The 24,387-nt window shown below is 35.9% G+C and overlaps 1 protein-coding gene across 1 annotated transcript in view; it reads left to right on the top strand.

The window, feature by feature from the left end:
* The window catches only part of TENM4 (teneurin transmembrane protein 4), a 2,724,551-nt gene that overhangs the window by 328,167 nt on the left and 2,371,997 nt on the right, over positions 1 to 24,387 (top strand). The window contains exon 4 of the mRNA XM_074335694.2: positions 24,066 to 24,109. The gene's annotated coding sequence lies outside the window, so the exon portion shown is untranslated. The remainder of the gene's footprint in view (positions 1 to 24,065; positions 24,110 to 24,387) is intronic.

The following is a 24,387-nucleotide window of genomic DNA, read 5'->3' on the forward strand; positions in this document are numbered from 1 at the left end:
CATAACTGAAAGGATAAACAATCATATAAAAACACAAACAGTGATTGTAGTAAGTTTTGTTCTTGGGATTTGTTTTATATATCTGAAAATATCATGAAGTGACTCAAGCATAGACTCTGGAGTCAGAGAAATTTTGTACTAATCCCAGCTCTGCCAGTTTCTCACTATTTGGCCTTGACAAAGTTAACTTACCTTTTCTTAAGCTTCATCCATAGTTAACCTGGTTTAATAATGTGGCACATATAAATTAGCATTATTGTAAGAATTAAGTGAATCAGAATGCAAAGTATCCACTGAGCATATAGCACATAATGGGTTCCGTCATCTTTTCCATCTTTAAAATTTTACACCTAGGTAATATTAACTTGCTGGAGATTTAGTTATTGCTGTTAAAATTGATAAGCTCCTGGTTACGGTATTAAGCCCACAATCACAGAGAAATATATGTAATAATAACATTTAATAATGAAAGACATGTTCAATTGTATTATCTGAAAAATTATACCTCCAAAGCTTTAACATTGAGCAAAGACAATTGCCATCTGTGCATAAGATGCTTTAATGGAAAATGAACTGGTGAACCACCTGGTTCTGTAAGAAAGATGGAGGTTGAGTATGGCCTCAAAGTATGTGCAAAGTTGATAAACAGAAAAAGCTTCCTTTATCCTAGTTAATGGGTGCAGGTGGGACTAGAGCAGGAAGACATACTGTCTGTGGAACGTCCACTCAGTGAGCACCAACACTGTGCCTAGCTTTAGAATAGTTTTGGAAGCTTCAAAGTATGTAGGACACAGTGCTGAACTCTGGTGCTAGAGTCAAGTTCACGTGTATCAACAGACAACTTCAAAGCAATATGAAAAGTGATAACATCCAGGTATACAGAGATTAAACTGGAATCATTAATTGTATATATGGTTGTTAAAAACTATAGTTCCAGTCTTAAGGAATTGAAATATGATGAACACCTGGTTTTTCCCCTTAAGATTACAATATTATATAAATAATTAAATATGGACAAAAATGTTCATAATTTAAAGTCAAAAGAAAACAATCCTGCAAGAATGTTTCAGATAAAGAACCTTAAGAGGAGGCAGAAAGCATTTCCTTTTTAGGGTCACTAAGAGTTTTTCTTATTATGGAGGTAGAAGGATGGCTTAAAGAGGGCAGTGGCATTTGAGATAAGTCTGAAAAGACAGAATATTTTTTTATAGTTGGAGAGTAGAGTAAGAGACTGAGGGATAGGTAGATGGTAAAAATGGGGAGGACACATTTTAGGTTGGACATAGAAGCTGACTTGTTAGAGTATGCATTTGTTTGGAGTATGTATTTGAACTATATGAAATTGCTATTTTGATTGTCCAAAAATTGTCTAATTTTGACAATTTCATATGATTAAACCTAACATAAAACATAATGTATTTTTGGTTGGCATGGGGTGTGCGACAATAAGTGGAAGTCTTATCCGTTCGGAGGTCTCCTTTGACTCTTATGCATGTATATGCTCTGAAGAGAGAATGGATAGCACAAGATCGTGGGCTTCAGAATCAGATACAAATTTGAATCCTGATCCTATCATTTACCTCAGTCAAATCACTTAAATCTTCTAAACTCTGTTTATTCCATTACAAATGGGAATCACTGTACTATCTTCACAGTTTGTGGAGATTAAATGAGACAATCACGTGTAAAATTTTTAACATGGAATAATAGGTCTTCAGAAAATGCTAGCTATAGCATTGCAGAAGTTTGATCTTAATCGAAAAAGTTTGTGATAGACAAATTGAACAAATCAAGAAAACATCTGTGATGCTTTCTCTTGCCCCTTCATTTTCTTCTCATTCCCCCCAGCCCTGATATATCCATCCCCAACAGTAGGCTCTCTCTCTGCCAGCTGTTTAGAGATTTCAAGTGCCAGGGAGCCAGGCTGCTCACATATGTTTGAATTGCTTCTTTTCTACTTAACCTTATTGCCAGAAAATTAACAAGTTCAACTTCTTGAAGTTGCCAAGCATTTTGCTCTTGGAATTGACTATTATAAAATGTGCATGGATCATTGTTGATTGTTTCCTTGGCACAGTCATTATTTATGCAATTATTTGTAGTACACACATTAACAATTCATTTTCTATGGTAATTGTAGAAATAACTCATGAAGGTGAATAGGAACCGCCTGGGATTTTCATAACATTTTTCTTTCCAAGTTGTGCGATTATGTACTACAAATGGGATTAGTGTTTGGGGAAGAGACAGATGCCTGCACCCTCAGTGCAACAGAATCTAGAAAGTTTAACTTCAGTGTTTATCATACTATCTTACAGTTAATAAACATTTACACATGCATACGCTTTCTCAGGATACAAAAAGCTTTTTTATGCATTACCTCATTGTACTTACCAGTACAACGTAAAGGTAAGGAGAACAGCTGATAATAATTCCATATTGCATATAGGTAAACTGGGACTCAGCAATGTTAGTTTGCTTAAGGTAACACCACTAGTAATTAAATATTTAGTCTAGAATATTCTTTCACATATGAATATTCTTTCTTCATGGCCCACAACTTTAGGTACACATGCATGTAGATATACCTATCTATATACACAACATATGTCATGCATAGAATGCAAGATCCTACTAGCAGAGTATTTTATTTTATTGTTTTATTTTGCCTCAGTTTAGGCTTAGTGTCTCTCAACACGAAATGGGTAGCTGCCATGTCAATGTGTTCATTACCCAGGTTCATAAGCAGTGCTCAACCTTTTCATTTTGGTTACCTTTCATACTGGAGTGAGGCAAGCAGAGGACTAGTTGTATTACACTGTTAGGGAAGTTTATATGGGGGTGGAGCAGTATTATTCATAAGTAAAAGTGTAATCTAAGCTCTGCATTTTTTAGGTACCTTTCTTTGTCTCTTCTCATAATGTCCTTCTTAGATTGCCTCCCTATTACCAAGAGACCTTAGTTTGACCTTAGTTTGACCTTGAGCCTTAGTTTGACCAATGTCTTGTTCTTAGTTTTTGTTGGTGGTCATGGCATCTTTTTGAACTATCATCACGAGTTATGCCTAATCAATCCTCCCCTTTCCCTCCTCAAAAGCAAACTAAAACCCGAGACATGATCTGCTAATCTTTGAGCCATTACCAGTGATACTAGCATTCTTTAGTTACTGATAAAATCTAGGGATACTTTTTCCAAATATTTGTTAGGAATTCTATGATAATTACTCTGGTTACTATTTGGTAGGATTTTTTAGTGTCTGAGTATTCTACCACCCACCTATCCTCAAGTTCCAGGCTAAGGAATTATCTTCACAAGAACAAAAGCCAGATGAGAAATGAAGTACAACTAATATTAGTGAAGTATCTCAGTACATAAGCTTGTGTTTAGAAGGCTGCATGGGAATTTTGCTTTCTAATCCATTGAATCCAAAGGGTTTGAGTTATGGTATAGACTCAAGGTCCATTTACCATGATGATGATGTTAGCAAAAGTTACTGGGAGTACTTTATGGTCCAGGCACTTTTCAAGCCACTTTGTGTGTATTAACTCATGTAATCTTCACAGTAACACTGCCAGGTATTCACAATCGTAAGCAGGACAAGTGTTGGCAGGCTACTGAGCTAACCTATTTGCGAGTAGAGGAAATTGGCGAGAACTAGTGTGGTCACACAACAAGACAATCACTGTCTTGGCTGTGTTTGCCCCAAGGGAAAAGGAGGTATAAGAAAGCAGACAGTATCTGGATGCACAGAGTGAAGGAAGATGAGTAGAGCCAAGTCCACGTAAGGCTACATAACTAGCTCCACTAATTAGATGTGCTCTATGAATACTTCAGCCTCTGATCAACAGGAGAGCAACACTTTGTCCCATGGTTTCTGGACAGATGTGAACTAGCATGAGAAGAGGCAGAAGAAACCGATTCCAAAAGATTAAGGGGGGTAGAAAGAAGAAAACAATATATGCCTAAAAGCTTATGGCTTTTACAATTAGGCAATTTAGTGAGCACCTCTAGGAGAAACCATATCACAATTGAAAGTTTTTAGCATCCAGTTAGGACTGCTAGCCATTGTTATAGACAGCTAACTGGGAAGATACATAGAGGCGGGAGCATGTTCCTGGTGGATGTCACAATTGTGTTTCATTTTTAGCGTGTCACTAGGAGGTAGACAGATATCCTTTTATTGCAGATAAGGAACATGGGGATTCTAGAAGGTTCATAACCATTAACTCAATCCCTGGCTGTCTAAGGCTTATTATGAAAGATCATGGAGGATGAAATAATATAACTCCCCTCTTCAAGAAGAAAGTAGATAAGAACAGAATGCTTCCCTTTAAAAGAAGCTCTACTTAATGTGAAAGAAATGAGGCAGTAGCTTAGACATATATTTATCTCAGTGTAACACAGTAAATTACCTCCAAAATATTTAAAATAGCTGGTGGTTTATAATGTTGTTTATTTGGTTTTGTTAAGCTAAGGCCTATCTGAAGCCACAGGGCGCATTCAATTTTCCAAAGCCTGTTCTTTCAAAATTCACCATTAATTGGTTTCCTGACACCAGAGGTCCAAAAAAGATAACAACTCTTTCTAATATGTGTAGATCTATCTATCTTCCTTCCTTTCTTTTTTCCTTCCTTCCTTCCTTCCTTCCTTCCTTCCTTCCTTCCTTCCTTCCTTCCTTCCTTCCTTCCTTCCTTCCTTATTTTTGATCCTAGTATTTTAAATTTTTAAATATTTTGAGCTTACATTATTGATACAATTTTATATCCTGGTTATTTTTATTTAACAATATGTAGTAAATAGTTCCCAATGGAATTAAAAACTTTGTGAATGTTATTTTTGCGAGATATATATATGATGCATTACAGAATTGTATACTTTAAATGTATAGATCTTTATTTACTTTAAAATGGAAATCAAAAGTATTTATGTTTAAATTATTTATCCTGGTGTGTAAAAAGCAGTGCAGTGTGGCTAGCTTAGAAAACAGTGATAACATAAAAGTTGTAGGAATCATTGGGTACATCAGATGTAAATTAACTTAAATAAATTAACCTAAAATATATACTTTCCTTTCTAGATCAAAATCCTTTCTATTACACACTAAGTACAACTGAGATTTGAAATAGCTATTACAATTGTTTTTATGCTGTAGCTCCTTATCACAACTTTAGAAAAAAAGTACAGTTTTAACAGTTGCTGAGTCTAAGTACAATAAAAGTTCAATTTCTTTTACAAAAGTTCTAGTAGATCTTCTGCTTGCCAGAACTAGCTCCAAAAAGAAGGTTTAAAGTGTAGAGATTTATCTATAATCTTCTCAGTGGCCTCTTTCTAGGTCATATTTTTCTCATCAAAAGGTTTAAACAATTTTATTTCATTCTTTTTACTTTTGCCTTCAGGAAAAATTTATACTTCACATAAAAGTACAAAAACAAAAAAAAGAAAATAGTATTAATTCTAAGATGTATTTCCCCCAGTTTTATATCACTTAAATTTGACATCTTAGAAATGAAGGCACATCACAGTTAAATTGGCAGTTTTGTTTTTCTTTCTTAGTGTCACAAAGAATAATGGTTCTTCTTACAACACATGTTATCTTAGACTTATTGAAATATTATATTTACCTGATAGCTAACATTTCTGGATATAGTTAAGTAAATATTAGTATACTAATAGGAAAATATTTTTAAAAAGAAATTCTATGTGTTATCACTTGCTCATTCATATGTTCTTTTCTTGTGCAATTATCCATTCTGTGAATTTTAAGTCAGTTTGTTAGGCATTTGTTAAATATCAGGAACACCATGAAGTTCTGAGATATCCCTACTCTTGGAGAGTTACTCCCCTGTAGGAGCGTTAGATACCCCAAAACAATAAAATGTAAAATGTCATACAGTCTTCTCAAGAGCTGTAGAAATAAAAGAGACAGTTATTCTTTGAAATGATCTACTGTTCTTATGCTCTTCAAATCTCTCAATGTGGATGTTTACGTAAGTCTGACCCAGGGGTTTAGGAATATCCATTTTGCAGTGTACACCTTGTAAGGAGAAGCTTCAGAAAAATATCTGAGTCAATTCATAATCAAATGTAAACCTAACATGCTAATATTTTCTGGGGGAAAATGTATGCTTTGGAAGCTACGCAACTTGCTAGTTGTGCCATCCCTTTTTAAGTTGCTGCTTTTCTTCCTTATTATTTTCATAACCAAGGTCACTTAAGAGTCACTTCATGTTGCTCAACAAATCAGGTGTATATTGTAAAAACAGGAAATAAGTGAAAGTACAATCAAGTGTAGAATTTAGGGAATACTCTGGCTTTTTTAATTCATTAATCAAGGAATGCTCACCTTTGAATTATAATGCTAGTCAGTTTGCCAAGATGGTTCATTAAAATCCAAATCTTATTATATATTACATGCTTTATGCTTTTCACACAAACTTATTATACTGCTCAGAGAAGGTGATCTCTGAAAGCACATTAGACTAATGTTCCTGAAACACTGGCTAATGTAAGTTTTATTGGATTGTTGTAACCAAAGAAAGGTTACCCAATTATTTCTTCTGATAATAATTTACTGAAAGGAAAATAGAATGAATTAATTATTGTTAAATGTTTGACCTTGAAATACCTTGTCAGTTGGTGAAATTTATAATGTAGCATTATTACAAATAGAAAACAGAATCAAGCAATCATTCAATGTGTTTTTACATGTCTTATCTAGCATAGAGTAATGACAGCGATCATTTATTGAGTGCTTACTGTGCTAAGCACTTTATCACTACTACATTTTATCCACACAAAAACTCTTAGAGGGTTATTATTATTGTCCTGATTTTCAGATAAAGAAGTTGGGACTTGGAGAGGTCAAGTCATTTAGCCCAAGTTACAGAGCTACTTTAGTGGCAAAAACCATGTTTAAACACAGGTATCGGGATGTGAAACTCTCATGCTGTACTGTATATTTATCTTAATTTCTTAAGGGAAGTAATCGTTTATGGGTGGAAATACTGATGGGGTGTGGATTCCCCCCTCATCCCAGAAATTTAAGTAATCTCTACATCATATTTTGGAGCAGTGACATCATGCAAGGTGGCAAATAATCAAGAAGTCAACTGTGCTACTTCAAATCCCAGCACTTGGGGCCATGTGGCTTTGAACCTGTTTTTTAAGGTCTTCAAACCTCATTTTCTCTTTCTGTGAATATGGATACCTATCTGAATTTTGGTTGAAGATGAGAAAATCCCTAAAAATGCTTATGAGAAAGATTTAAGTCTACTTATTTGAAAATTGTTTATTTTAGACCAGCAGTTTCCACACATGTTATTCTGAAATAGGAGTGAGAGTGAATGCTTTGGAATTTTAAAAACTCCTATTCACTTATCTTTCTTGCATACATATACATATATGCATACATATATAAAGTATAAAATTGCACACACACACACACACACACACACACACACACAGAGGGTGCCAAAAATATGTATATACATTTTAAGAAAGGAAAAAACTACATTAAAATTGTAATACTCAATATATACCGATAACAAAAGATGAATAAAAGTCACATTTGACTTCTGCAATTACAAGAGGTGCTCAAAGTAGTTACCATCAGTGTAATTTTAATAGTTTTTTTCTTTTCTTAAAATGTGTACACATTTTTTGGCACCCTCTATATATATAATTTTAATTTATATTTATATCAGGCTTTATTTCTTAAGTAAATTTAAATTAATCTTTATTCAAAACCTATCAAAGAAGGTAAAACTCTACTTTGATCTCCAAATATATTATAGATAACACCTTACCAGCTATATTCAAACAGGATTTCATTTTCAAGCAGGTATTTGAACATTCTGCATCATCTGTACTGTGCAGTAGCAGTTCCATCAGTTAGCACACAGAGCATCCTTGCTTTCTGCTTTTGATTGAATTTCTTCAGGAAACAGATTGTGAGCTAGAGATTTGCTTGAAGTAGAACTTTTTTTTTTTTTCTGTTTGTTTGTTTGTGCGGGAGGTGAAATGGGAGGGGAAGTTGTTTCTCTAACACAGGTAAGGAAGTAAGGGAAGCAGGACTGGTTGGACGGGGATATGGCAACAGACGCCTTAGCAAGTCCCAGGGGGAGCTCTAGAGCTGGTCTAGACTTTAAGGGGCGACTGAAATCAAGGCAAGGGGATCTGGACTTATTAACATCTTATCAACTAGTTGTTAGATTCAGGCTGCCTCTCCTGTCTCTCTCTCTCTCTCTCTCTCTCTCTCTCTCTCTCTCTCTCTCTCTCTCTCTCTCTCTCTCTCTCTCACACACACACACACACACACACACACTGAGAGGGTACATAACTTTGGTTGAGCAATTTCCAGAAAGGGATATAACTTTAAGGCATCAGCAACCAGTACCCCTGGAAGGAGGAGCAATGGGAGAGCACTGTTCCCAAAGTTGCACTTGATTTCTTGGAAGTCTTAGGCATTCAATATTTTTGCTGCCCCTACTCTTTCCAGTGGATGAGTCACTTTTCATTGTCTTTTGCTGTATTTTCCTTTTAATTTTCCCTGATGTTTGCTTTGTTATTGAGATTGATTCTTCTCTGGGGCATTTAATTCATTGTAATGTGCAACATTTATTATTTTGTATCACTTTCAGTTTAAATATGAACTTTGTATTTTAATTGTCTTCCCCTTCTTTCTAGCACAAGCATTATTACTTTTGCTCTTTTGCAATTTGCACTTACAGTTAGGCTAATAATGTTCATGCAGTCATGGCAAGCTACCCTAATCTAAGCCAAAACCCACAACATTCAATGGTAGAGATTTATATGAACACAAAAATGAGCATCTGAGTTGCATAATTTTGCTTTGAAATATATATTTGGTTGTATATAATCAACCAATGAACAAATAAAAATCCATTAAGAATGTTTACCAGAATACCAAAATGAAAATCTCTAGTGAAAGTGTTCTAATGAGAGTGCACTCCTAGTTTGTGACAACTGCCCAATTTTCAGTGTTAACATATTTTATATAAATAGCTCTTAAGTTTTTGATATATTACATTTTCATAAACAAATTTATCCATATTTGCAAAATATAGACTTAATCTAATGTTAAACTCAGTTTAGGTCTTTCTTTTCACTGTCCCCTTTGTAGCATAATTTCCTTTTCTTCTTGATTTTCATTTTAAAAATGATAGGAATTTTTTTCAATAATAACATATTTTCTGAGTATATTTAATTATTTGATATAGGTTAGTATCTCTTTACCTTGCAATTTATTCATAATCTTTGGAAGAGTATATGTACGTAAGACTCAAAGTCCTTTAAATTTTGTTCATTTTGTTTTAGAATTTACTGTCACAGGGGATGGTTGAAGCAGCATAATTCCGCATATTTTTGATACTAGTTTAATGCCTGGATCTTTTAAAATCATTATCATTGAAATTCAACCTTTTCTTTTTTTTTTCAAAATGCATATTGGTATGGAAACTTTCTCTTTTCTTTTTTTCTTTTCTTTCTTTCTTTTTTTTTCTTAGCATTTACTGGACATTTAATGATATTAAGAAATCACTGACCTTTTATTTATGTGTAAAAAGTTTTATGATTATGTTATAAAGGGCCCTTATCTGGGGGAGATAAATTCTGAAATATTTATGGAAGAAATAACTGGATACCTGAGATTTGCTTCAAAATAACACAGGTGTGGGCAGGACAGGTTGTGGCTAACTGATGCTCAGAGCTGGCTGGGTATACAGGTTCACTGTGCTATTCTGTGGACTGTTGCCCTAAATTAGAAAAACTTCATAATTCAAGCACATAAAAAGCGACCTTGCAAGGTCTGACTTCCCACTCCCCCTTCCAGCCCAACCCCAGACATCTGCCCCTGGACCAACCCCATAACTGGAGGAGCAGGCATGTCTGAGTCGTCCAACCTCCCCACAAAAACAGCTGCAGGAGACATCTCAGGTGAGGGGAGTTGTTTAATGGGGGTTTCACTGGCGGTGTCGCCCTCAGTTGCTCAGCAATTTGCGGCCCTTGAGCACATGGCAAAGGATGAGCTGGATGCTGCTCTCTGCGTGTCGCGCTCAAGCTCTTCATCCAGCCACGCTTGTGCTAGCATCGACGTTGCAGGGCTGCTAGTCCTTCCCAAGTGCCCAGCCCAGGCTACCCTGGGAAGTGGGGAGGCACCCTGGAGCCCTAGCCAGGCCTGGGACTGGAGCTACCTGACACCCAGTAGCACCGCCGACCTAGTGACTGGGCCCAACAGGCCACTGGGGGATCTGCCCAAGAGAGCCATGTCTAGCCGCTGGTCATGCTGACCTGGTATGGTACATTTCTATTTAATTTTTGCCTGAAAAGTTTGAAGATGTTCTTATTTTTACTTCCTGAGAAATTGCTCCAATATAGTCACTGTTTGTTATATCATGAGATTTTTTAAATTTCTCCTGAAATCCTAAGATTTCAACATTTGACGTTTTATTCCATCTTCTATGTCTACTATTTTTCTCTTTACTTTAATCTTTGTCACACTTTAGTTTTCCTTTTGTATTCTCAAGAGACTTCTCAGTTCTTGGTGCTATTGCCTATATTTCCTGTAGATTTAGGTTGGCTTACCTGACACTGGTAATATAATTTTATACTTCATGTACTCTCTTTCAAATAAGTTTGCTGCTGTAGGCTATATTTTAGGGGATTTTTAAAAGTAGAAAATTATTGTCCTTTTCTTTCAACCTCTTTTTCATCTTTGCTTTTCTTATTCTGTTTCCAAAAGTTAATATATCTAATTTTCCCATCTATTGAAAGTGCCTATTTTTCTTAAAGTTTATATTGATTTTCTTAGAATACACATCCTTTTAAATTTTAAAATTTATTCCGAACAGTTTTTCTTTTTTTTTTTTTTTCATCTTTTACTCCCAGTTAAAGCCAATGATAGAGATATATTCACTTCAAGTTTCCCAACAGATAGGGTCTAAGGATTACTCTTAAATCTTAAACCCAAACATTTTAAATCTTATGGAACCCTGTCTCACTTTAACATCTGGAAGGCAATTACCTATGTGCAGCTACCATAGAAATTCATCTGGTGTTGCTCTGCAAGACTAAGGTGGACTCATCTCTCATTTCCTACTGCTCTCTTTTCTGTCACTCAAAACCAACACCAACAGTTTTCTGATTTTAATAGACCCTGAGTCGCTAAGCTAATGGAACACTAAAATGAAATCTTTCTTTCTTTTTTTCTGCAAGAGGGGTTAATCTCTTTCATGAGGCAAAGTATAAGTTGGCCACTAAACTATCAAATTCATACCACCTGTTTCCTCATTTTGTCACTTTTTTTTTGGTCTTTTTATGTATCATTAAAAAATAGTTGAAAGTTGAATTTGAAGTTGAAAGATGTGTCAAAAGCTGCTAGTTAATTGACATTTTATATTAGATGTAAAACAATTGTTTTTACATCAATTGGCCTGAATCCTATAGTTACAGGTACCTTCCAATTCTGGGAAGAAAATTACTCTCAGGATAAAGTGAATTAAAAGGAAATTTAGTGGGGAGAACATTGAAGTAGGAGGTAAGAATACCGTTTCTTACTGTGGTACTCAGGCTGACTTTTCATGAATCATCACTCATTTTCATGGATCAATTTCTTATTTGCTTCACAAGTATGTTAGGCTTAGTTGTTAAGTTGCATTCATATTCTAGCTGTCTGAACCTGTTTTTTTTCCCTTTTGTTTGCAGTTTAAAAAGTTCAGGGAAAAATGTTATAGTCTTTTTAAGTGTTAGATCTTTTGCAAAGGCAGATTGTAAAGAAAACTCACACAATGTTAATAGCTACTATCTGTTCAAGAGGAGAATTTTAAGTATTATGTGATTCTAATATGGTCTCCTTGATATAATCATGTTGCTAAACTATGATTATAACAGGTACAAATTGTGCAAAGAGGGAATGATGAATTTACGTTTATTTTTTAAAGCTTTGTTTTATAACATAATACACTTAACTACTTAATTAAAATAGCTGGGTTTGTTCTTTTAAGAGAAAAAATATTTATATGTGTATATTTTTGTAACTACGTCTATAGCTTAAAGCAGTCTCCTGTGACCCTGATACCCACTGACCCAGCATTCATATAACATATTTTCATTGTAGATTTGAATTGGAATAGCACACACTTGTTAACTTCACCATTCAAATATTTATTAAGTTCATACTATGCCCCTGCCCCATATCAACCAGCAAATATACAGAGATGAAAAGTTGCAACCTCTGCTCTCAAGAAGCCCAAAGGCCAAAGAGAAAAACAGAAGACAAGGTATCATTCAAATGGTGTGATGAGTTCAGAATAGGTAGACAAGAAGTATGGCGAATCTGGCTCAAGTTTAAGGCAGGTTTTCTATATTTTATGATGTTACCTGCATCTTCAAGTGTGAGAAGAAACTGTAAAGATAAAATGAGTTAGCAGGGTGGATGAAGGCCATTCAAGGTAAAGGGAGTAACACAGGTATGACATAGTGTGGCACATTTTGAGACCCATGGATAGATTAGGATAGTACATAGGAGCAGTGGAAAAATCACTCAAGACCTGGCGAACCATTTTAAGGAGTTAGAATTTTCTTTGAACAAAAGTGGAGCATAACTTAATGCTTTTAATTGGAAAAAATAGCAGTTCAGCTTTTCATGCATACTTAAAACATTTCAAGTCAATCTATCACATCCAATATTTATACACATCAGTTTTCCCCCCTAGTTTCTTAGCCATAGATATCATGCCTACTTTAATAGCAATATAACCAGCAAATGTATGGTCTGATGACTGTTTGAATACATTAATGCAATGCCAACTTTTAACTAAAAAAATATATATAGATATATTCTGGCTTCATGAAGATAGTTTGCAAAAAGGAAATGTATAAATTATTTAATCATCTTGCTATATCATTAGTTTCTTAAAGGCAAGAATTGTATTTTTCATCCCCAAATTACCACATTGCCTTGAAGACGGTGATTAATAAATATTTGAATGAATGAAAAAGGAAACATAAAATACAATAAGGATCATGTAGAGATCTATAAGAAGTTAGTTTCAGCAATTTGCTTTTATCCTATTTTCTATTTCATATTCATTAGGAAGCGCTGTCCCTTCTGTTCCCACAGCATTTGTTTTTGTCACATGGTTTATCAATGTTGCTAATGAGTTGCTAATGACCTGCCAATTCTTCTGCATTGTAGAAGGAAAAGGCAGAAAAAGACTGTTCAATGGAATATGCCTCAGTGATCTTGTCTATTTGTTTTATATGTCCATTGCCCTGTAGTACAAGAATGTTATACATAAAGTTATCACAGGCTTACTGAGTATGGCTGTGAATATATTATGACTTCATTAAAAATTACTAGTATAATGTCACACAAGTATTCTGTCTCTTCTATATAGGTGGCGTTTTAGTGAAGGGAACCCTAGATTAGCATAACGTCACGTAACATGAGGAAAATATACACATCTCCATATGTAACATTGTGCTCAGTCACTGCTTGCATTTTTGTTTTGCTGTTTACTGATTGTATGATGTTAGACTAGTTGCTTCCCATTTCTGATTTCATCTGTAAATTAAGAATAATGCTTGCCTTGGATGGTGTCTGGTGATGATAAACTAGAGATAATACAGGTAAAGCACTAGCAGAATCCTTGCATATTTAAGGTTCTTAAAAATACTGGTTTCTTTTTCTTCCTGTGGGTCATATTGTATGTTCCTGAATCATGCACTCAATTCCATGATTTATCCTATGTGTTATTACACAATCATGGCTTGTGTTTTTCTCATGGTGATTCCTCCAGATAAGTTTTAAGATATAACCTGTATAGTTCCAATTTTTTTCTAAAGTTTATAGTCCTAATTTATCCAATTTCTTTCATGAAGCTCTGCTTTAATAAATAAGTCCACTTTTTGCAATCAAAACATGAATCACACAATTTAGTTCTCTAATGCATACTCTTTGTAATTTAATGATTTACTCTACTACAGTCTTAAGTAAATTTTAAAGTCTTGGGGTTAGAGACCAATTCTATTAGAGCTTCTCTTCTTTCCAGATTACTGGGTATCTGTAAATTGCTTAAAGATTGATTATTATTTATTTATAGTACTCAATGAACTTAAAGTAGACTAAGGCAGAGATAGTAAAGCGTGCAAAACACTCCATTTGTCAGTCTGCATTTTCATTTTGCCTGGATCATTTGACTCTCTTGGCCAATGAACTAAGGAAGAGCGTTGTGTGCCATTTCTGGCTTGAGAAAGTGACATACACAAATCACTTTGTTTTTAAATCTCCAGAAGAATTGTAATATTTACTATAGCTTTCCCACTAAGTTCATCATAACGATCACTTGGGATATTTCTTAAAACATTTAGTGTCCTGAATCCCACGTCAGACCTAAGTAAATTGAATTTCTAGGAAAGAATAAAGAATTTCTATGAAAGAATATGGCTTTCCAAAAAGCAACTAAAGTTAATCGTATGGGAAGGAAAGTGTGAAATAATGTTGTTTTACAGTAGGGTGGAGGGTGAGTGAGTTGCTAAAACAAAAATACTTTATGCAACCAGACTGTAAAGACAGTGCTAATTGTGATATAAGAGGTTAGATAAAAGATACACTCACCACTTAATAAATCCTGGATATGAAAAATACTATGACACCACATTACAAGCATGCATTTAGTGTTTTAAAGTTTAAAATGCACTTTCACATATATACTTGCATTTCATACTATTTCTCTAAGGTTAAATAATATTATTTTCAGTCTATACATGAGGAAACTTGGCTCTGCTACACTTCGCTTCAAGTTCACACAATTAAAAGGCGTTTCTAGTAATTTTAATAGAAATTAAGGATAAGCAGATTTTGAGGTGATTAAAAAAAGGCAGGAACAAAGTTATGCTCATGTCAAAAGATCTTTACTTTTGATCGTGGAAATACTCAGGGCTATTCAGCCCTACTCTTTTGCTAAGTTTGGACATTGTGTTTGTCTTGCTCAAGGCTAAGAATTCTTCAGGTGGTTTTTGAGAATCGCTAACATTTCATGAAAGCAGTTTGTAGAACGGTGAAGAACATGAGCTCTAAAGACACTGTCTGAGTTCAATTTCCGGTTCCATCCCTTACCTGCTATGTGGCTTTGGCATTGTTGCTTAGCCTCGCTGTGCTTCAATATCAAATAAAATGATGATAATCATCAAACATGTAACCTTAGGTTGTAGCAAGGATTAATTACGTAATAAATGTAAAGCACTCAGAAGAGTAACTGACATGTAGTAAATACTCAGTAAGTGTTGGTTCCTCGACAGTTGGATACATTAGAAGATTCTAGCAATCTCTTTGCTATCTAACAGGGAAATAGGAGACCCAGTTAGGTTTTCTACATTGCGGTCTTATTCCTAATGCCTTGTTCATAGCATTTGACTCAAGCCTGATGAGTCATGACAAGCCATGAAGGATGCATAGTTTCCAAACTTGAGTGTGACTCAGAATCACCTGGAGGCCTTGTTAAAACAGATTGCTGGGCTCCAACCCTAGAGTTTCTGATCTGTAAGTCTGGGAGATGCTGATGCTGCTGGTTTGGAGACCACATTGTAGAGTGAAATGGACAAATCAAATCAGATCGTGGAAGGCCTTGGAAAGAAGTTGAAGGAATATGGGCTTTTGATGGAAAAGTTAAGTAATGACAGAAGGCAAAAAGATTAAATGAACACAATCATTATATCAGTATTTTCCTAAATGGTAAATACAGATTTGATTTTTGGCATCCAGATTGTTAATGATATTTTCTAAGCTACTCTGTTATCTTTGCCCTTCTGAGACAACCATTATCCTAGTGTATCATCTTTCTAGGGCCCTGTATTACTAGCGTGTGATTTGGTGTTTCTCCATCCTTAGGTCAATGTCTCTTACATTTGAGTAAGAATAAAAATCACCTAAATGGTTGCAGATTCCTAGGCCTTGCTGGCACATCGGACTCTAAGTTTGGCAGAGAGCCCAGGACTACCTTTTCTAGCACTCCCACTTTAATTTGATTCAGGTGATTTGTGAACAACACGTGAGAAATGCCTTAGGTGTTTGCTCAAATCCCACCTGCTCTTGAAGCAAGACTAACTGTTGCATTTTTTTTTTTTTTTCATTTTTAAAATGTAATTTTTATTTTTATGTGACCTTTCAGTCCCATTTGTTACATTTCATTAAAATCTGCTTGGTCTACTTCTTTTTCCAATTCCAGCATTTGGTATAAGGCATTTATAGAAAAATGACTTGAAAGCAATTTAACCACAAGCTCAGCCAAATTAATTTAGGGAGAATTTAGTAAACAGCCTTTGCTTTCTGTACTTAAGTGATCAATTTCAACACCTGCTTTTCCTTCCAGATGGAGTTAATTAACATTAAAATTATTGCCTATAGCAGAGACATTTTTTGTTAATACACAGCCCTCCAGCTGCATCCAGAGTCCTGGATTTCTGAAAAGTAAAACAATAATCTCTATGAGAAGCACACTTATCATTTAACTATTTGAAGATATGCACATAAGTGAGATTTTAGAGGGGAAAAAAAAACTAACATGTATGAAGTGGATACTATGTGCCAGGCATTTTCACATGTAAGATCTAGTGCAATCGTTAGAGCTAGCTAATGAGTGGTTTTATTCTACTACCTATTTTACATATAAAGAAACTGAAGATTAGAAAAGTTTTGTAGTATTTTGGACATTCCACAGTCAGAAAGTGGCAGAACAAGAATGTGAACACCTATTTAACCAAAGATCATGCTCTTTCCATTACACTGGTATTGGTTTGCAAACTGGCTCCCAAACATGACAGACAAGGAGATACAAAAGAAAGAGACAAACCACTTCACATTTGTAAGTGGCAGTTTTAATAAGCACAGTAACTTACATACTGAGGCTTGTCCTTGAAGGTGAAAAGACAAGTAGATCTCTGTACTCTCCCACCAGAATCTTAAAAGTTTATATAGAGGCCTTAACAGGGTTTAATAACATGTACAGTCTAGATAGTCTCACCGACACATTACTTTTTCGAGGTTGTCTCTTTGAAATGCCTCTGGTTGTGGGAACAGTGGGCAAAATGTACATTCCAAGGATGGAGATGGGGATAAGGAGCCTCCAATTGTCCAGACCCAGCTCACTAGGAACTCGTGTTCTCTTGAGAACCTTCTCCAACAGCTGGTCTTAGCTTAAACTGAGGTGAAGATTCAACATTTTAAAAAAGAAATTCCTAGGGAGTGTGAGGCAAAATATTTGGTTTGGGGTACTTTGTACTGAGATAAACACAACATTTTAAATATTATAAATTATGCACACACATGTACACACATATAAAATTCATGTGAAGCCCCAGTGTAGTGTGACATCACTAAATGGTCCATAATTATAGTGCACTATGTGCCTGAACTTACGTGGCAGACACTGGGCTAGGAGTTGAGGAAAGGTCAAAGGCAAAAGAAAGATAAAATGATCATTTCAGTGGAGTTTAAATACAATAATGAGATATCCAGAAGATACTATGAGTTCAAAAATGAAAGGGAAATTTGGTGAGGAAATGGCTATTTTAGGGGTAAACAGTTGCTCCTGATACTTCTCATTAACTATTTCCATAATCCTCATTTTAGTCAGATGTTTGACATAGAAATATTATTTTTAAAAGGCTGTTTTATGAGTTTGGGGCAGGCTATTCCTTCAGTCTTCTTGTTTTTTTTGTTTTGTTTTTTTTTCTTTTTGTTTTTGTTTTTTTCCTCTACTGAATCTCATAGTAACAATCTCAATCGTTTAAATGTTACAATCTAAGAAGTCTAAAAAGATAAAGGCCTGGAATGACTAACACAATTAGGAATATTGTCCATCATCATCTTCTCATGAAAGATCGTAGGTTGGCCTTAGCACAAACAGTGGCTTATTTCTGTAAAGAATTGTTTGGTGATTGGAACTATTGGGGGATATAGGTAAAACAACAGTAAGGGAGATGTATGTTATAGAGAGATACACGGATATATGTATACACATAAATACACACAGTCAGTTCCCATTATTTGTGGTAGTTCTATAAAGTTGCCACAAATTCTAAACTAGCAAATACTAACCACTGTTCCTAGGTGAGATACAGGATTAAGTTCTTTTGACTTTCTGGTCACACTGTAGTCAACCTATCCGTACACAACCTTGTGTTATATGTGAAGACGTCTTATTTAGTATATAGTGTTGATTCATTAACATTGAAACCACAGCCAACAGCACTAAACATCATACCTGAGCAAAGCTTGTCAAACACATATATTATAGGTGGTGCAAAAGTCATTGTGGTTTAACAGGTTAAAAATAATTGCAAAAACTGTAATTAGTTTTGCACGAACCTAATAATATTTTCTCCATAAAGCATGTCACAGCCTTCTAGTGCATAGAACACTTCACAGCACTTTAGCACTACACTTGGGGGCCATCATAAATAGTGAAATCACCAATGAACAGCACACAAATGAGAAAAAACATGGTACTGAATAGACCATAAAAGGACACATTTGTTTCCAGTATGAGCTCTGAGAAAGAAGGCAGAGCTTCACCTCGTTGCACCACAGCTGGGAACCAACATGCAGGCTAGGTGACTCAAAATTTTTGCCATTCTTCATATGTCTACAAATGACTGCAAAAAAGTCACAAATGTTGACTTTGGGGTTACAAGTATATTTTAACTAGTAAAGAAATGTACACAAATAATGAAGATAGATGTACATGTCACTTAACAATTATTTAAAATATTGTAGTAGCCTCAGTGACAGCAATATAACACCCCTACACACACACACACACACACACACACACACACACACACACAAATCTTTTATCTTTTTTAAAGGGATATTTCATTTAGAAAGAATTAACTTAAAGCATCCCATTTCCCCATTATGTTTAAAATGACTAAGAGAGAGTGCTCTAATATAGTCAAGTGTATTGCTCAAACTCACTGGCTCTGGCTTGCAATCCCATTTACAGCTTTCTAACACTTAACCAAACTCTCTAAGGCACTCTGTAACTTCAGGGGGGGGAGGCTAAGTGATTCTTGGGATGGCTTAATGTAAAATTTGGCGTTCTGTTTTGTAGAATTTGACCTGTGTCTTTACCTCCCAATGTATTTTCAGTAGTAAAGCATCAAAAGCTATAAAGCAAAGGGAAGTGATTCAGTTGACATAGGTTTGTTTGTTTGAGGGGGTGGGTTGGTAAAGTTATTTGTTTTTGTTTTGTTGTGTTTTAATTTATATCCTAAGGAAATACACTAGGGATAGTTAATGCCTACTGTGTCATTGAGCAATTGCTGTACCACAAAGCATCCCCAAACTCAGTGACTGAAAAGAAAACACCGTTTATTCTCACTCACATGTCTCCCAGCTGGGTGAGGACCCTCTAGGCTCAGCTGGGCAGCTTTACTTCCGGGTGAGGTAGCCAGGCTGATGTACTTCCGGGTACAGGTGGGCGGGTCAGAGGAAGGGGCTCTCCCGCACGCAGCTCTCATCTTCTGGGCAATCCAGGGCCAGGACAGATGCACGGATGGAAAAGCAGAAATACCCAAGGCCTCATGAGGACTAGGCTTGGAATCATCACACTGTCATTTCTACCTTATTCTACGGACCAAAGTAAGTTACAGAGCTCAGCCCAAGTTTTTGGGATATACTCCTACTCTTTAGAAGGAACCACTGCAAAACTGCATAGCAAAGGGCTTAGCTACAGGGAGGAAGGGAGAAGTGGAGCCCTTAATTCAATCTACCACACCTGCTATTCGTTGGCACTGAGCTGATGCTATTTAATAGGTCTTAACAGATATCATTCTTTCTTTTTCCCTCCCCCACATCTTTATCTGTGGTAATTATGCTTTTTTTTAATCCCAATTATGTAATGAGGATCCTGAAGGTTAGAGGGTCAAAATAAATTGCTCAGTTACTCAGAAAAGGAAAAAGCCAGCATTCACATGAAGCATCACAAGACTTCAGACCTGAGCTCTTAACCACAGTACTGCTTTGTCAAAGGAAATGCCTACTGCATAGTAGGGCCAGAAATCAACCCCGGATTTGCCTTTTTCAAAGCTCATTTTCTATCATGCCATACATACATCTGTTATATAAAACAGAAACGCCATTGAAAGAATTCACATACTAACCTAACCTTTCTCCTCGTTCTTTCAGCATCCATATCTACTATGCTAGGATATTTTCAGGTCTCTAAAATATGTAAGATACATCAGTGATCAGTTGCTTCTCACCATTTCCATCACTACTACCATGGTCCTAGCCACCACCATCTTTCACCAGGATTACTGCAATAACCTTCTTACTCATCTCCCTGATTACACCTTGCTTGAAACGGAATCTATGCTTAATAGAGCAGCCAGAATGACCCTTTTAATAAGGATTGATGTTTGCTCAAAATCCTGCAGTGGCTCCCCATTGTACTTGAAGTAAAATCCAATTTCTTTTCAATGGCCTGCAAGGGCAAGGCCCTCCTAACCTGCCCTTCCCCCCTCCCCCCCACACCACCACACACACCCTTATTTGGCTCCATCTCCAACTACTTTCTCTTACATCCACTCTACCCCAATCACACTAGTTGTTGTGTTTTTTTGTGTGTGTTTTTTTCTCTCAAAAAGTCAGGCAGTCGTCAGTCCTAAAAAACCTGCCTTTGTAGTAGAATCCCCTCTCTGGAGCAGTCTTTACAGAAATAACCTTCTGTTTACCTCCCTTATCTCTTTCAGTTGTTTGCCCCAATGTCAGTGAGCCTGTCTTGAACACCCAATTTAAAATCACAAACTGCCTCCTTCCATTCTCCATGTCAACTTCTATCCTGCAATCTGCAATCACCTTACCCTGCTATACATTTTTCTTTTCTGCCTAACACTTTAAATCTTATATTGTGGGGATAGAGTCCCAGAGAGCAGTTTCCAGGCTCTCGGTCTCATCTGGAAAGGTGCTAGGTTGGGTAGTAGATGGCCATCAACTGTGACTAGTTGGCCATCAACTGTGACTAGTTGGCCATCAGCTGTTACCGGTTAGCCATTAGTCACTGATATAACTGCCATGGCTACACTAGGGGCTTGGTTGTTGGTTGGTTGGCAGATAAGTGGACAGCAGATTGCGGATTGTGTGGCTCCTGCTTCCTGTGTCTCCAACCCAGCCGCCAGCGTGACTATAGTGGTATGACTCCCCTATCTGTGGCTCCATTGGTGTTCTTTTTTGGCCTCACCATATCCTGTGTTCTTGTGCGGGGACTGGGACCAGAGATCCCATATATTATGTAATATAATTAATTACCTATTATGATTATTGTTCATTGCCCATCACCCAGTATTAAAATATAAACTCAAAGAGGCAGGTTCAGTCTGTGTGTCCAGTGCTGTGTTCTAAGCAGCAAGAAACATGTCTGGAACATAGCAGGCAATCTATAAACATTTGTTGAATGAATGAATGAACTACCCACTGAGGTGGGTTTCCACAGTGTATAATCTTTAAACAAACACCAATGTTATTTTGTAATGAATGCAAGATCTACAAATCATTACTTTTGTGACTGAGAAAATTAATATTTAACAGCCTTAATTTTCTCTGAAATGATGAGCAGATTGTCAAGGTCTTAGGAAATAACTTTCATTTTTGACAGTTTCATGGTTAATTTGGATTGCAACATCTGGCCTCTGGAGTGTAGCCAAGAACTGGGAGTGTACCAAAAAAAGGGACAATGTATAGTTTCTGACCACATGGATTCAAACTACATTTTCTGGATCCATTTATAGCTTTTCTTAAAATGGAGAACTGCCATTCACAATGAGCTATCCTCCTTCCCCTCTCCACCTGCAGCCGTTTATTCTTGCTTCACTCTAAGCATGTGACAGAATCACTTCTCTAATTGCTAGCAGTCACTGTAGTTGGTGGAGGTTGGGTGGGGGTGGGGATAGGTTGGCTTTTAGCTAGATTTCAGGGAGCAGGGAAAGTCTGTTTTGCTGCTGCCATTCCTTGATTCGTATTATGTGTGGGCATGGGAGTGAAGGAGTATATTAGTTTGCTAAGGCTGCCATAACAAAGTACCACAGATTGGTTGGCTTTAAACAACAGAAATTTGTTTCCTCACAGTTCTTGGGCAAGAAGTCTGAGGTCAAGTTGTTGGCGGGGTGACTTCTTCTGAGACCTCTCTCCTTGGGTTGTAGATGGCAGTAGTGTCTTCATATGGTTTTCCTTTGTGTGTGCTCATGTCTGTTTCTGATTTTTTTCTTCTTATAAGGACACCAGTCATATTGGAAAAGGGCCCACTCTAATAACCTCACTTAACCTTAATTACTTCTATAGAGGCCTTATCTCCAAATACATTCTGAGGTATTCCAACATATGGATTTTGAGGGGACACACTGAACCCATAACTGGGAATCACATGAATGAAGAGAACAAGAAATTCATTATTTATATTTGTTAAAGGTGCTTCCTTTATCCTTATTTGCTCTGACAAGTAGAGGCATTCTTTGAGTCTAGGATAAAGTTACTGGGACAAGCCAGTCATTCAAAACGGAAAATGCCCTCATGGCATGGGTGTACAGGTGTAGGGATCTGGGTAGGTGTTTACTAAATTTTGAAATTCCTTTTTAGGTCTACCACACAGAGACACTTTCAAAAATTTAAAAATAAGTAACAGTTTTAACAATGAAACAATGGCAAGAATTCTCGTTACCAACCCCTTCTGTCACAAATATAATTGTTTTTTTTCTGCATAATCTGTTTCCAAGTTTTTAGTTGATCCCATATTGCCAAAAAGAATAAAAATTAGTTTCTGACTGAATAGCTGAGTGTGTTGGCAATTCAGTCGGTCTCCTTGTTTCTAGCAACATTATATATTTGTTAACTGATGATCAAATAATGAGACTGTTCGAGAGAGCCTCTTACCGCTGCCTTCCAGACCTACATCAGTCCCTTCTCTGGAACAATACTTTCTAAACTCATCTTTTCAAGCAATTTTCCAAGGATTATAAAGCTGGCCTGATGAATCTTTCTAGCTGATTACAATCTATTGGTCTTCCTCATTTAGGGTTTGAACTCGCTGATCTATGAGTAAAAGTAAGGTCCCAGGTATCTTGCTGTCATTTAGCATAATTTTTTTAAAGAAACATAAATAAACATCAACAAATAGTCATCTTCATTCTTTTAAAAATATGAAATTTCCTATGTATTATCACCTATTTAGGTATCAACTTTATATGTGTGATATATTTTTACTATTTAATATTTTTTAGTAAGTATTACAAATAATTACTCTCTTTGAGTCTCATATATCATATTTCTGGGGCTAAGAATGCCACAGGTTTTTAAAGGGTGGTTTGAAATCACATAGCTCATTCTGAAGCTAAAGGGCACTAATTATTCAGTCCCTGTGATTTTCTGTATTTCATTGTCTGCCGCATGTTAGGATTGATATTTCTGAGTTGGAACTCTGTGTGTTAATCAGGAGTTATCAAACTGTTCTGGGGGACACAATCCTTGCCAGCTGGCTGATTATGTCAATAAAGTTTAATTGGAGCACAGACATACCTCTTTGTGTACATAGAGTTCAGTAGTTGAGAAAGGGATTGCATGTCTGTAAAGCCTAAAATATTTGCTGTCTCTTTAAAGAAGTTTGTCAATCCCCATGTTATAATAGAGGCTACAATATGGCATCTCTATTTTTTTTTTATCACATCTGTTTAGACAACTAAGTAGGTGTAAACTCCAACTGGAACCATTTTTATCCTAGATGTATTTTAACCCTAGTTGATGCCTTTGAAGAATTTACTGAATTTACTTCCCTGCCATAAAGTTTTAGGATCAGTTTGTACAGATTTACCTGTCTATGGAGAATCGATACTCATTATTGTCATTGAAGTGCATTTTGGCTAAATCCCATACATTTAAATTGTAGCTATGTTCATGTAGTTTCAACAGTTTGATTTCTATATTTACTATAAAAACTCAATTTTTATAGTTTTTCTTCTATAATTTAATTATTATTATTATTTTTTTTTTATTTCAGTGTCGATTTTGTTCAGAGATCGGTGCCAAAATGTAAACTGACTGGTGAGTGACACCGCATTTCTTAATATCATGCAGTTTTAAAAAGCAGATATTCTGGTATGGTGGTTTTCAAATCTAGAAACTAAAACTGTGACTTATGGGGGTTGGAATATTCTATTCTCTTCCTGCAGATAAAGTAGCTAGAATATTTTATCTTTCATTCTCTCACTTTATGACATGAAAGGTGAAATAGCTCAATTTGCAAAATGGCAAAAGATAAGTGAATTAAATGACTTGGAGAATGTGTGATGTTTGTGTTGTCTTGAATTATATTTTAAAGG

This window comes from Rhinolophus sinicus, chromosome 14 (genome assembly GCF_057876585.1).
Source record: "Rhinolophus sinicus isolate RSI-liver-muscle chromosome 14, RSI-T2T, whole genome shotgun sequence".
Taxonomy (NCBI): Eukaryota; Metazoa; Chordata; class Mammalia; order Chiroptera; family Rhinolophidae; genus Rhinolophus; species Rhinolophus sinicus.